Source organism: Oncorhynchus masou, chromosome 16 (genome assembly GCF_036934945.1).
Source record: "Oncorhynchus masou masou isolate Uvic2021 chromosome 16, UVic_Omas_1.1, whole genome shotgun sequence".
Lineage (NCBI taxonomy): Eukaryota > Metazoa > Chordata > Actinopteri > Salmoniformes > Salmonidae > Oncorhynchus > Oncorhynchus masou.
In genome coordinates, this window is record NC_088227.1 from 5,245,077 (window position 1) to 5,251,076 (window position 6,000).

The 6,000-nt window shown below is 41.2% G+C and overlaps 1 pseudogene; it reads left to right on the forward strand.

Annotated features, from left to right (window-relative positions):
- The window catches only part of LOC135557366 (glutamate receptor ionotropic, kainate 2-like), a 192,369-nt pseudogene extending 186,755 nt beyond the window's left edge, over nt 1-5,614 (forward strand).
- Nucleotides 5,615-6,000: the final 386 nt, after the last annotated feature.

The window sequence follows — 6,000 nt, forward strand, 5'->3', positions numbered from 1 at the left end:
ACACACACACACACACACACACACACACACACACACACACACACACACACACACACAGTGGTTATTCATCAGAATCAACGGGAGCTCTGCTCCTCCGGAACACAAAGCCCAGTGTCACCAACGCCTTGCAGTGTTGTAATGCCTGCTTGTTAACAAGATGCTAATTCTGTAGCCTGTCCAAGGTACTCTGAGGATTAGCGATGAATAGGAGGATGGAGGATTTACAAGGGAATGTTTCTATGAAGACACCACAATAGCATGACAGGTTATGCTCATAAACTAAAGAGGCCAACAAGTTGATCCCCATACCCACACAGCAAATTGGTCTGTGTAAAAATGTTGGCTTTGAGGTAAAAGGATTCTAGTGGCGTTACCACCAGTGGGATTGAAATTGATGCCACCTGAGGTGAATAATTGAAATGTTATTTGAATCACAGTGGCATCAACACCACATGGCATTGTTGTTACTTGACTTCACTCTGAGTGGAAAAGACATGGGAGGGGCCTCAATATCATATTTCCCAGCATGCTTTGTTGCAGATTGCTTTTTAGAATAGTTTGTTTCAATATCTTTGTTTCTGCATGCATTGATTGATTAAATTATCTACTACACAAAGATAAATAACATACATTTCTCTAAACTAATTCAATCTGTAAATGGCGGAACTTATTTCACCCGTTATTGAGATTGTGTTTCCTGTTAATTTTAAAACATTTTTTAATATATTTTTTTATTTTACCTTTATTTAACTAAGCAAGTCAGCTAAGAACAGTTCTGATTTACAATGATGGCCTACCCCCGCCAAACCTGGATAACGCTGGGCCAAATGTGCGCCGTTAAATGGGACTCCCAATCACGGCTGGATGTGATACAGCCTGGATATGAACGAGGAACTGTAGTGATGCCTCTTGCTCTGAGATGCAGTGCCTTAGACCGCTGTGCCACTCTCATTTATCATTATTCCCTACCTTGGCAGTCATTCTGACTGCAGATTGCAGGTGAATAATAGTTCCAATTGTTTGATATTCTAACTGTCTGGATTCCAATAGGAATGATATCACACTTCGCAAGTCAGGAGTTTCAGACCACTGTGTTAGGGGAAGACTATACGCTGTCCGCGTATGGTATTGTCAAGAACAGGAATGTATTGTCATTAAAAAAATAATAATGTTATGGTAAAATATTTACTTAGGCAGTCACTTGGTGAAGGCTACAGGACTGAAAACCAATGAATGCAACAATCTCTGTTACTAGTCATGGGTGGTACTGAAAAGGCACCCTAGGAAATAAATATTCAAGTAAGGCTTTACGTGCAACAGTGTTATAACAACACACAAAATGTTGTTACTGTAACCTCAGGTTTTAATTCCCTAACACTGAAAAAGTGTCATAGCATCAGCTGTAATACAGTTTAAATGTACTCTAAATCAGAATTTGCAACACCCGCGGACCCAACTCTTAGAGGTGTTAGTTTATCAACACTTTAAAAAGTGTTAGTTTATTAACACTCCTTGAGATGGTCACATCATTTCTAAGAAAGGGTTCAATTTAACACTGTGGGGTGTTAAAATTACGATGGCAAATTTGCTGTGCACCATTGAATGCAAAGAAATTGCCACTGAACAATGTCTTTGACTAAAGATAGAATCCAATAAGATGATATTAATACTTCATTGATCCCCAAAGGGGAAATTTGTCAACATTTATTCACTTAATAAGCCAATCTGATGCAAAAAAAATAGTATCTTTCTTTCTACATTTTCTGATCTCCTGTCCTTTTGGTCTCTGCAAGCTCTCTGTGCCGGGACAGAATCGCATGAATAATGACTAATGAAAGCATGAAAAATGAATAGTCTTTGAATTAATTAACTTCATAACAAATTCATTCACTCTATGACGTTTTATTTATACTGAACAAAAATAGAAACAATTTGAATGTTTTTACTGAGTTAAAGTTCATATATGGAAATCAGTCAATTGAAATAAATCCATTAGGCCCTAATCTATGGATTTCACGAGGGGCGCTGTCTTGGGTTTCCTGGGAGGGCATGGGCCCACCCACGTGTGAGCCAGGTCCGTCCACTGGGGAGTCAGGCCCAGCCAATCAGAATACGTTTTATCCACTAAAGGGCTTTATTACAGACAGAAATACTCCTTAGTTTCATCAGCTGGTCTCAGATGGCTCGTCTCGGATGATCCCACAGGTGAAGAAGCCAAAATATGGGGGTCCTGGGCTGGCATGGTTACATATAGTCTGCGGATGTGAGGCTGGTGGGATGTACTGCCAAATTCTCTAAAATGATGTTGTAGACGGTTTACAGTGGACAAAAATGCCAATTTCACGCTCCTTAAAAACTGTGGCATTGTGTTGTGTGACAAAACTGCACATTTTAGAGTGGCCTTTCACTGTCCTATGTGACGATCTTGCTGTTTAATCAGCTTCATGATATGCTACACCTGTCAGATGGGTGGATTATCTTGGCAAAGGAGAAATGCTCACTAAAAGGGATGAGAAATAAGCTTTTTGTGCATATGGACAATTTCTGGGATCTTTTATTTCAGCTCAGGAAACATGGGACCAACAATTTACATGCTGAGTATTTTTTTTGTTCAGTATATGATTTCCTGTCCTTCTTGTACCCCCGCAGGGTCTCCGTACCGGGACAAGATCACCATAGCAATCCTGCAACTGCAGGAAGAAGGGAAGTTGCACATGATGAAGGAGAAGTGGTGGAGGGGAAACGGCTGTCCGGAGGATGAGAAGAATAAGGAGGCCAGCGCTCTGGGGGTGCAGAACATCGGGGGCATCTTCATCGTGCTGGCCGCAGGGCTGGTCCTGTCTTTGTTCGTGGCCGTTGGGGAGGTCCTGTACAAGTCTAAACAGAACGCAGAGCTAGAGAAGGTGAGGTTTATGTAGCCTTAAAGAGACTGTCAAATATTTATAAAGTCTGCTGAAACACTATGTAGATCAGGGCTCTCCAACCCTGTTCCTGGAGAGCTACCTTCCTGTAGGTGTTTTGTTAATAAGTGCTCAGGGTTCCCGAGTGGCACAGCGGTCTAAGGCACCGCTGTGCAATAGATGTCACTACAGTCCCTGGTTTAAATCCAGGCTGTGTCACATCCGGCTGTGATTGGGAGCACAATTACACCAGCGTCATCCGCGTTTGGCCGGAGTAGGCCGTCATTGTAAATCAGAAATTGTTCTCAACTGACTTGCCTAGTTCTAACCAAATTTTATTGTTCACATACACATGGTTTGCAGATAGATGTTAATGCGGGTGTAGTGAAATGCTTGTGCTTCTAGTTCCCGACAGTGCAGTAATATCTAACAAGTAATCTAACGATTCCACAACAACTACCTAATACACACAAATCTAAAGGGATGGAATAAGAATATGTACATATATATGTATATATGTAAATATGTACATATATATGTATATATATATATATATATGAGATGAGTAACGTAAGATATGTAAACGTTATTAAAGTAGCATTATTTGAAGTGAATAGTGATCCATTGCTTAAAGTGGCCAATGATTTGAGTCTGTAAATAGGCAGCAGCCTCTCTGTGTTAGTGATGGCTGTTTAACAGTCCGATGGCCTTGAGATAGAAGCTGTCTTTTCAGTCTCTCGGTCCCAGCTTTGATGCACCTGTACTGACCTCGCCTTCTAGATGGTAGCAGGGTGAACAGGCAGTGGCTCGGGTGGTTGATGTCCTTGATGATCGTTTTGGCCTTCCTGGGACACCGGGTGATGTAGGTGTCCTGGAAGGCAGGTAGTGTACCCCCGGTGATGTGTTGTGCAGACCGCACCACTCTCTGGAGAGCCTTGTGGTTGAGGGCAGTGCAGTTGCCGTACTAGGCGGTGTAACAACCCGACAGGATGCTCTCAATTGTGCATCTGTAAACGTTTGTGAGGGTTTTTGGTGACAAGCCAAATTTCTTCTGCCTCCTGATGTTGAAGAGGCGCTGCTGTGCCTTCTTCACCACACCGTCTGTGTGGGTGGACCGTTTCAGTTTGTCTGTGATGTGATAAATAAAGGTTATTTACAACTGGGGTTGGAGCTCTCCAGAAACAGGGTTGGAGAGCCCTGATGTAAATGCTTCCCAAACCATGTATTAGTGTTGGAAAGCTTCTCTGATAACAAATTACTTCACACTGGAAGAAGTTAAGCTACACTAAAGCACTTTTATGTAAAACTGAAATGACATAGACCACACATTGAAAGAACAGATCACTCTGGTTCTGGAGTCAGATGTTAACAGAATATGTCATTTAGCCTACTAAACACAAACACTATGTTTCAATTCAGAATGTCTACTTCACCCATATTTTCTGTTATTTTTCACACAAAAAGTAGTGTGTAGTTCCAGTTAGCTACACCACTACATTGCAAAAAAAGTAATTAACTACTTAAAACACCACAAATATTAGATTTTTTTTTTAAACGCCAGGCACCAAATTACATTTTTGCATCTACCTATAGATTTGGAGACTTGTTGGTATTTTGGTCCATTAATATAAAGTGTTTTCAAAAAGTAAACATAGAAATGTAAAAAACTTTATGAAAATGTACATTTTCTTTAGTTTATCATAACAAATGTTATAAACGGACTTAATTTTGCTGGACCCCAGGAAGAGTAGCTGCTGCCTTGGCAGCATGGGGACCCATAACAAAAAAAAGACTGTCAATGTATTTTAATGCATTTTAACCACTTTAAAATGGACATACATCAATATTTTCAAAGTTCACTACATTAAATGACACATAATTTAAAAGCCCAATTCATAGAGAATGTTAGACTATATTTAGTAACTTACCATTTACCAGTGGGTTAGAGCATGATATTGACAACTCTAGCGTTGCTCTTGCATGGACCACATACTGTATACTGACTATATCTGTCAGTTACTGTTGCCAGTTGTGTCTGTATTTTGCTCCCAACCTCCCTCTCCACTCCTTCCCCCTCTTCAGCGCTCTTTCTGCAGTGCCATGCTGGAAGAGCTACGTGGCTCCCTGAAGTGCCAGCGGCGGCTCAAGCAGAAGCCGCAGCCACCAGTCATCGTCAAAACTGAGGAGGTCATCAACATGCACACATTTAATGACAGGAGACTGCCAGGCAAGGAGACCATGGCGTGATTGGGGTCGAAGGTCAAAAATAGCCCTGAAAAGATCCAAAAACAGCCAGAAGATTTGGAGGGTTCGAATGAACTTTAATGTAATGTTAACGTAACCTGAAACTATATTGCATTGGCCCCCAGCTTTGGTAGTATGGTAGACATGTTTCCTGTGGAAATGGACATGACTGGAGATGATGCGTCACCTCATGGTGGCCAACAGTTTTCAAGAGGGACTTTTGCAGGGGGCAAGTTGAAGGATTGTGAGAATGATGGATCTTTGAGATGGATCTCGATAGGGACTCGAAGAGGAGAACTCAAAATGCATGTCTGTTGAGACTGCCTTTGAGTTCACTTCACAGTCAGTGACTTTGCACACCCACACATGCACACACACCTGTTCAGAGCATCACACTGTATCTTGAGGCCCCAAGAAATTACTTGGTTGTTTTTTTTCTGTTGCTGTCAATTACACTTTTGTCAAATCTCCATGTGTGTGTGTGTCCAGTTGCTTTTTAAAAAAGGAGCTCATATAACAGGTCGTTATGATAAGGAATGTTACAAAGTGCCACAATGTTGAATAAGAACTGTATGAAGAAAATAGAGATGATAATGTTTTTATTTCATTTGTAATCATTGATTTGGCTTGACCTCCCTAATACTCATTGTTTATCTTCTGTAATGCGTTTATCGTGCCAAAGTTCGGGCGACGTAAAGCACTGACGTATTACTTTCAATGACTCCACAAACATGCTGTACGGTGTCCAAAATCACAATGACTCCACAAACATGCTGTACGGTGTCCAAAATCACAATGACTCCACAAACATGCTGTACGGTGTCCAAAATCACAATGACTCCACAAACATGCTGTA